This window comes from Teleopsis dalmanni, chromosome 1 (genome assembly GCF_002237135.1).
Source record: "Teleopsis dalmanni isolate 2A chromosome 1, ASM223713v2, whole genome shotgun sequence".
NCBI lineage: Eukaryota > Metazoa > Arthropoda > Insecta > Diptera > Diopsidae > Teleopsis > Teleopsis dalmanni.
Window position 1 is genome coordinate 157,236,137 of NC_051846.1, and position 9,594 is coordinate 157,245,730.

Below are 9,594 nucleotides of genomic sequence, written 5' to 3' on the forward strand. Positions count from 1 at the left end.
ATATTATTAGATTTAAGGAAACAAATTGGTCTCGCATAGTGGAAGTAGCATAATGAGCCATCATAATCGTACTATGTATATAACATGTTTATTGTGATATTCTTCTGATAATGAACACTAAACCCCTCTTTACACCTTGACTAAACCCATCTTTACACTATATTCGTTTAAGTTGTTATGTTTGAATATGGATTCAGGGCACTAACTAGTTCGTGTTTTACAACTGAAGGTTTCTTCTTTATTTAATACTGGGTTCATGCGAGAAGTTTGATCGTAATTTTTGCTGTCAAAAATTTCGCAGTGACGATTCACGCGACGTATCTTATAATTTCCTTGTCAGATTTATAATATGTCCATACCTTTTAATTACTTTTACAAAATATTTAATTTGCATATACGATATATAACAGTTTTGTTTCATTTTTTATGAAAATTTCATTCATTCCTCAAAGCTATTCACAATAGCACAAGTTTGCCTGTAAAATACTGTACTACAGTAAACTGTCCAAGTTAAAATCAACTTGATTTTGTAGAACTTACAATACAATTATATTTCCAGCTCTCAAAATTCCCATCATAATATTCCTGATTTGAATTTGTTTAGCTGTCGAAATTAAAAATAATTAAATGACAGCTAAAAAAATAATCAAAACTCTTGTGTAAATCCAGTAGCAACCAAACTAAACGACTGTCCATAATAGTTCTCAAAATTGGAAGAAATGTGTACTTTAAATTATTAAAAATTATATGATAACCTAAAAAGTACTGATATCAATCTCAAATAGTGTTGAGATTACAACACTGATTAAACATGGCTTACAGCTGGCTACTCATAAAACGGAAATACTCCTATTAACTCAAAGGCATATAGGTAAATAAGGATATAGAGATACAAGTAAGTAATGATATTCTGCGGTCCCAAAAGAGATTAGATCTACAAGGGAGCAGCAGAAACTTGGCTAATAAATAGACAGTATCAAGAAATGTAGTGAAAAAGTCTGGACGCAGATCAAAAATCAAATAAACATGACCTACAACGCCAATATAAAGAGATCCGAAATAATGCAAAAACCGTTTCGGAAGGAGTAAGTTTCTCCGATGGTGAGTGTTTTAGTTCGTATACTAGATATTAATATATTAATGAATGGGGTACACCATTCTGACGATGATCGGTTTGGCGGTACATAAACCACTGTACCTCCTCATAACAACAAAAAAGTACTTATATCAATAACTACTAGTGTCAACTGATGATAGTACTTTATAACATACTTCATTACTAAATTAATTTCAAATAAAAAGCAACTGAACTTTTGTACTTGAACTTGCTGCTTATAAACTAAGACTTTGCAGTACTTCATATTGGTGATTAACGGATTATCAAAGAAAGTAGACAAATAATAGCAATTATAGCGATAATTCCTTTTATAATATTTGCAAAATCATTATCGATTTGTGTTTTATGATTAAATTTATTTATTACAATTATAATATGTTCTACACACAATCACAAGTGGCTTTACACTGCTTGTTAAATTGAGCACTTTTCAAAAACAATAAACGCTTACCGATAAGATAATAAAAACTCTTAAGAATGCTCGAGTGCCCTATATACTATATGGGGCACTGAAGTGATTACAGCTACAGAGGCGTTAATTAATGAGTGCAAAAGGTTACTTTGCTAAATGAGTGCTTATCATAAATCCGTTTTTAAGTTTATTTTTGCAACAATTTACTATGCAGATTAGTTCATGCCAAGATTTCATAGACGTAAAACAATCTATAAATAACCTTGGAAGCGTTTTTTGAATAACATAATTGTATACACGAAACTAGGGAGTAGATGAAAATATTAAAATGTATTTAGTTATCTTAATGAATTTAATAAATAGAAATAAATTAACTAATAATATATATTTATTTTTATTTTTTTTTAAAGGATGCATGGTAAGTATTTTTAAATTGAACAAACTAATAATGAAGTTCAGTTGTGGAAATGATTTTATCTATAATGCACTACAATACACTGCCGAAAAAAAATATTTTTTCTAGTATATTAGATTAAATTAGAATTAGAAATCCACTTTAGTTTGATAGGTACGTAGCAGTTAAAAAAAACCTTTAGTTCCCTAGATGTTTAGAGAGATGTTGCCTAATTCCGTTGTAAGTGGATAGGCACTTGATAAGTACCGAAGTCTGAGTCAGGCAAGACTATCATAGTGACATAAACTGTATTCTGCTGTTTCCTCTTCTTCGTGATAAGGTCTGCAGCTATTGTCCCTTATAACGCCTAGATTTTCTAGTATATACTCCCTTTAAGCACGCCACTGTATATACACTAAGAGTTCAGCTACTTATTTTGTTTTAATATATGTTTACCTTATATAATTAAGAAAATAATAAATTTCTTTTAATTTATATTGATATTTACTGACATTCATAATTGCTAATGTAAGCATATATATACATTATATGAATAAAAAGAATATAAGCAAGAGCAGTGATGAAACACAACCGACAGTGAAATCATCATTGTCACACTGTATTTGATTTGGTCTATAAAATTAAATTGACAACAATTTCGAAGCTAACCCTTTCACCTCACTCGTGCATGCCGTATGATAATATGAAAATTTTTTATTAAATTAAAAAAAAATTCAAATAGCCGGTTAACAACACCAAACAAGCGTATATTAAAAAATAATAAAATATTTTTTTAAATACCTGAATATAAATATTTTAATAGAAAAATATAAATAAAAGGAGTGTTAAAATTCTGTTAAATTAGAAATAAATTTTTTTATTTAATTTTCAATATTAAAATAACCCAAAAATTGTATGTATCTCTAACTGAAATGCATTTAAAGCTAAACAATGCTTTTTAAAAGCACGTATCAAATCATAGTAAAATGCTAGCTTTGGCTTCACTGAAGCTTATATACCCTACATACAAAAATTTAAAAAAAAAGTTTGTCATATTAGAAATATAATTTTATATCCTTAAATTAAATAATTTCGATTGCTAAAATTTTTACTAGTGATGCAATTTCCATTGAATTCTAATAATGAATTATTTAGGATATTGGACATGTGCGAGTTTAGCTAATTTGATGCTAAACCAAATGGAAAATTTTTTATGATTTTTTGTACTGCACACATTTATCAACACGTATCGACATAACACTGCGTTATCGGCACAACTTAGAATTTTCCTCATTTAGAACGCAACTTAGCCTAACTTATACACGTCGATTATAGAAAAATATGGTTTAAAGCCCAGCATATCTTCCTGTTGAAATATAACACATATTGCATTTTTTTAACAGAAACCAATTCTGAATTAGTGTGAGCATTCACAGAATAAAGCAATACGCTAGAAATATTGTAGAATACTTAATATATCCTTTTCAAATTATATATTACAATTATATAATACAACCTTTATCGATAAAAAGGAAATTTTATTTGAACTGTTTAAATCTTTTAAACACAAGTAATACATTTATCCAGAACCAACTCAGTTCTACTGAGTTCCAACTCAATTCTACTGAGTTGGTGTTGCCAGATCACTTTTTATTGAAAAAGCATACAATATGATTCAGCCTAACCTCTAACGACATTTGTCGGGGTTGTTGCGCTATGAATAAGAAGAAAACTGCAGTCCACAGCATATGTCAGTGCTAATACCTAGCAGAAGATTTGAAATATTTAGTGTCATTTTCTATCTAATGGAAAGACAGTGTCCAGAATGATCTAGAAGAGATGAATATAAGGAACTGGAAAAAGCAAGCAAAGAACAGAGAAGAATGAAAGGTTGTTGTAAGACGTGCCTAGGTCTTACACAGACTGTCGCGCAAACGATGATAATAATTTTCTATCTGGCATAATATTTTAGAGCCATCATCCTTCAAAATTCCTAATTTTATATATCAAAGCTTATCAGTTTAAGTTGAAGTAGCAGTCTTGTGCCTAAATCCTACTTGTACTCATTAGCGTTGTTTAGAAGCAGACCAGAAGAATTTCTGCAAAGACCAAACTAGTCAGCTTTTGAGCTAAGCTGATAGACACGACTACACCATAACATACAAGCGATAGTGTAGCAATAGGGTGGCTCACGTTATAAGGGGGAAAATTAAAAATGAAGTTTTGAATGAGCGCACCCCCTAGAAATATGCCATTGACCAAAAAAATGATATTTCCAAAGTTTTGGACCAATAGGATTAAAAATGACGTTGCGCCACTCGAGCAAAGTTGGGTTTTCAGTACAAAAAACAGAAATTTTTCATTTCAAGGTCATTTTTTATCTTTTATCTTATTTCAACAGTTATTAATATATACTCATTTGATAGATAATTAAAATATCTTTTTAATAAGATACGGATGAGCAAAATCGGTTAAGAATTATGCGCAAAACACAATAATTAGTTGAGCAACTGTGCTCTGTTTTCTATTTCTATTACCTTTTAGCTGGCATGCACAATTATGTAATAGGTATGGTATATGCTACGATTTAGTTAACTATTTATAAAAAATTATAATTTCAAGAAAACCCTTTTTTTCAGTAATTAATATATTGTGTTTATTATGTTAGGATATGTGTAGGATATGTGAAAGATAATTTTTATGATAATGTTCGACTACTTGCAAAACATATTGTTTTCCCTCTTCATATTTTGTCAAAATCGAATTATAATCCATCTAAGCCTAATTTCTCTTTCTATACAATCATTTATCATATCAAGTCTGGCACAGAATTCAAGTGCATCTCTATAATCTTGCGTCTCCATCCATGGCGAAGGATCGAAACTGATAAAACTATTAGATAGGCAAAAACGATCAAAAAAATTTGTTATCTCTTCGGTCACGAAATCAATAAGGTTCTTTGAGGAAAATTACTTCATTAGTGGGTTCCCACTCTTTATCTAACCAGAGATAGCTGGAAGCTTGGATCTGTGACCGGTAACTCTACAGTTACTATCTACGCAGATGGCTCAAAGATGGAAGGCAGTACGGGAGCAGGTATCTTCTCGAAAGATATGCAGATAAGACAGTGCTACCGAATCCCTGCTACTTACAGCGTCTATCACGGCGACATACAAGTTATCGAAAAAGAGGTCAACATTAGACAACAAAGTACAATTCGTCCTTCGAATTTCACGATTTTTGTAGATAGGCCGCACTGAAAGCAATTGAATCTAAATTGCAAGATAGTATTAAAATGTTGCGATTCACTGATGAGCATCAAACATCATGAGGTCTCTCTTTGCTGGACATAGTACATTTCGAATACTTGGACATAGCAATATTGAAGGGAATGAACTAGCAGATGAGATGGCCAGAAGAGGTTCTGAACTTCATACAGGAGAGGCCGACCTCAGAATACATACACCGATATGTAAACCGTATAGGATAATAGAGAAAATCAATACGGTGACTAACAATTTATAAACTAACCGCGAAGGCTGTAAGGTCGCTAGAATCTTATGGCCTAAGTTTGACAAAAATAAAACGAAAAGCATTTTAGGCTTCAGCAAACATGCAGTTCGTGTGCTTTCTGGAGTACTAAAGGGGCACTGTGCCATTGCGCGTATGCTCCAACGGTGGCGAATTCCAATAAGTGGATTATGCAGGAGTTGCCAAGATGAAGAGGAGGTAAAATTTATCAACCACTTCCTGTGTCTCTGTCCAGGACTTCAAACAAGGCTACTTTAATGTTTCGGGGATCCTTATTTTACTGGCTTGGAAGAGATAACGAAAGCAAACTTATCGGATCTCCTCAACTTCATCTGGAAAGCCAAATGGTTTAACAAGGATAACATAGATTAGCAACTCGCATCTCCTGGTAAAATTTTTTGAGGGCATCCCAATGGGCAATATATCTCTCCGAGTAGAAGTGCTGACAACTGTCAGCACGTGCCTAACGAACATAACCTTACCTAGTATGGGTGAAAATTTTCACACATATGCTCACCATAAAAATGTATATATCTCGTACAAATCATCCGAGTTATATGTAAATTGATCTCTTAAAATATACATTTTTAGTAAGTACATGATTTTCGCCATCCATCGAGAATCTTAGATGGCACCTGGGCGCCATAGGTAACCAGGTAACTACTACAAAATATGTATAGCGTAGCGATCCGAAGGGCGGAAACTAAAATAGGAGTGATAAATAGAATCGTTCTGTCTGCGTTATCCCAATTTTGTTGAACTGTGACTAAAGATTCAGCATCCATTTTGAGACAAATTTCTTCATCGAATTCATTCCAATTAAAATCAATGAAATTTTTAGTCGCTCTTGCTTCGTTTGCTAAAAGGATATTAACTTCAGTCATACTCCCTGTACGACCATTTTCTCTTTACTTACGAAAAAATTCTTGTTTTGACTACATTTTCAATTCTTCTTAAATATCTATATAAATTATTAAGTAGAAATGTATTATTTTTATTTTTTATTTATGTTTTTTCCGTTTCTTGTAAACATTTGCGATTGCATTGTGCATGCCAGCTAAAAGGTATGAAATAGAAAACAGAGCACAGTCGCTCAACTAATTATTGTGTTTTGCGCATAATTCTTAACCGATTTTGCTCATCCGTATCTTATTAAAAAGATATTTTAATTATCTATCAAATGAGTATATATTAATAACTGTTGAAATAAGATAAAAGATAAAAAATGACCTTGAAATGAAAAATTTCTGTTTTTTGTACTGAAAACCCAACTTTGCTCGAGTGGCGCAACGTCATTTTTAATCCTATTGGTCCAAAACTTTGGAAATATCATTTTTTTGGTCAATGGCATATTCCTAGGGGGTGCGCTCATTAAAAATCGCATTTTAGTTTTTCTGAGCCACCCTAGTGTAGCAACCTGACAAGTCTATAAAACTATAAATCTCTAGTTTTGCAGGATGACAATTTTGGCAGTTCGGTAAGTAAAGAGGTTCCAAAGACTTTGGGGACTTATCATGTTGACTCTCTTTGACTTGACGCTATTCATGCGATAGATGCTTTGCACTTCTACCTTTAAGGTAATCAGATCTCACATTAGGATAGTTGCTCATCCATAATATCATAGCGGACCATTATTTGAGCTTAATTGAATTTTAGTGTACAGGTTGCCACTTTAACCTGATCTAACTATATTTGTGCTGTTTGTGCTTTATATCAAAAATCGTTGTACTTGGAAACAGTTAAAGAATTAAAAGTAGTTTTATTTTTTGTTATAATTAATTATGTATGTATTTAAATATATATATATATATATGTATATATATATTTTTGCTACGGTGCGTAAAATAATTTGGAGCAAGAATACAAATCTGCCATGTATGCAAAATGAAAATGTACTTAAAAAGTTGAAAGTAAAGGTTGAATCCATAAAATTTTTTCCAATAATAATAATCATAGGTGTGGATAAATGATTGCTATCAATTATTTAAATGAAATAAAAATCAATCAAACTGTTGTCTCCAATTATAGTTTCCGATTTAACCTAGTAAAATTAGTGACTAGGTTTTTCTCAATTAAATTACCTAATTTAGTTTTTGTGTCGTAAGCACACGCACACACCTTAAAAATATGCACACCAAACACAGCAAACACTAATTTTGTGTCAATTATAACAACAACAACAATGTGTGGCACATAGCGCATGCAACAAAAACTGCGTTGTCAATGTCATAAAACCGGCGGACAGCCAAAAAATTACAACAAAAGTGGGTCACCACCTTAAGCGGCAAAAACAATCCAAAGGAGAAAATTAGAATGAGATCATTTAGTAAAATTCAAAGCAAACTGAAGAAAATATTAGGAATATTTTAAAATTAATTGAATGCACAACGAATGGTATGAAGTCCATTCAACAAACCACAAACATCAAGCACCAACCTATAGATTGTGTAATCTGATAAAAAAAACGCATTACACAATCGAAAGAATTCATTTATTTAATACACAACTCCTTTTTTGCAGTTTGGAAATTGGATCGATATTTTTCTGTTGTTTGTATATTTTTGTTGTATGAATATGTTCGCAAAAATTGTTTGTGTGGGAGTCTCGTTTTCGTATATTAACTGCGAAATACTTTCAAATCACTCATACTTTAATTGAATGAGATTTAAAAAAAATCACATGATTAAGCCCTTATAACACAACAACTATGATGGAGGTATACGTTATGCAATTTATTAAGAATTTATTAATAATATACAATATATATAAATACAAAGCATTCACTTGATTTTTATTTTAATATTAAATACATTTTTAATTTATTAATTTATGTATTATTGGTTGCAGGCACTTATACATTTAAAGTTAAATTTATTGTTTCCATATGTTTTGCCGGTGCAATTAATTGCTTTTTATAGAATTTTATGTTTACTGTAAACTTATGCACAATTACTATTTTAAAAAGTAATAAGTGATTGTTAAACTTTTATCTATATTAATTTAAATATTATTTATATGACATATTTGTACACATTTTGTTTATTACATTTAGTAAATCTTCAACGCAATCGACCCGATATTTGCACAACACAAGAGCAACTAAATTTCTTTGTAAATTATAAATTTTGCTACTGAGAGCAAATGTCAATTTGACAGTTGTGCTTTTTTGTGTAAACTACACAAAATACTTGAAGAATTGTATTTGTGCAACGATGAAGCGTTATTAAGCGTTTTTTTGACGCATTTGATGAATTACTGTGCTATAAATATAAAAATATATAAAAATAAATATATCTTTATTCTAAATTAAGATAAAAAAAGAGAAACTATTAACATTTTGGTATGCAGAAATAATTCATATTTCACTACAATTTCTGTATATAATAATTGTTGTGTGCAAAATATTTATTTACTAGAGCAACTAAAAATTGAACATTTCAAAAAAATGTATTTCTCTAGTATAAGTAATATTTTTATTTTATAATATATAATATATATTTCGCTCATTGCTTATTCAAGCTAAATTATTAATTGCAATTGAAATCACATATTTCAATAGATTTCAATATTTATTTTAAATTTGGTATAAAAGTTCTTATTGGTTTGTGTCAAGCATATGAAAAGGCGTAATTGGTTTGTGCATGAGCTGTAATAAAAATAAACAAATACGTTTCGTTATTTTAAAAAACTGCAATCTTTCACGGTATATTCCCAATCAATGCCAGCTTGTACGGACTGTTCATTTATAACAAATAATAATAAGTAATATAACATTTGTATAAATATATTATTTATTTTTAACATAGAAAATGTTTATAAAAATGTTTACTAAAGAAATTTTTTAAGAAATTGTTCTGTTTTTAAAGATTTTTCATGTCTTCGTTAATGTTAAATGGCACTTTGACTTTTGTTTATTTAATCTATGAATATGTTATTATATTTAATTTGTGTGCTAACAAGTATTTTATATAACATATCATTATAGCTTAAAGTTCTAAAATGATATAGATCTTTAATTATAATTATAATGATATAATGATCTATAAAAAAAGAAACGGAGGTCTAAAATCAACTAAGAGAACATTTAAATATTTTTAGAAGATTCTTTGAATATTACCAATGATGTAGAATAATGAATGT

General features: G+C 30.1%; 1 protein-coding gene across 1 annotated transcript in view; it reads right to left on the bottom strand.

Annotated features, from left to right (window-relative positions):
- LOC119669564 overlaps nt 1-8,541 on the bottom strand; it is a 44,975-nt gene extending 36,434 nt beyond the window's left edge. Inside the window, exon 1 of the mRNA XM_038079507.1 lies at nt 8,501-8,541. The gene's annotated coding sequence lies outside the window, so the exon portion shown is untranslated. The remainder of the gene's footprint in view (nt 1-8,500) is intronic.
- Nucleotides 8,542-9,594: the final 1,053 nt, after the last annotated feature.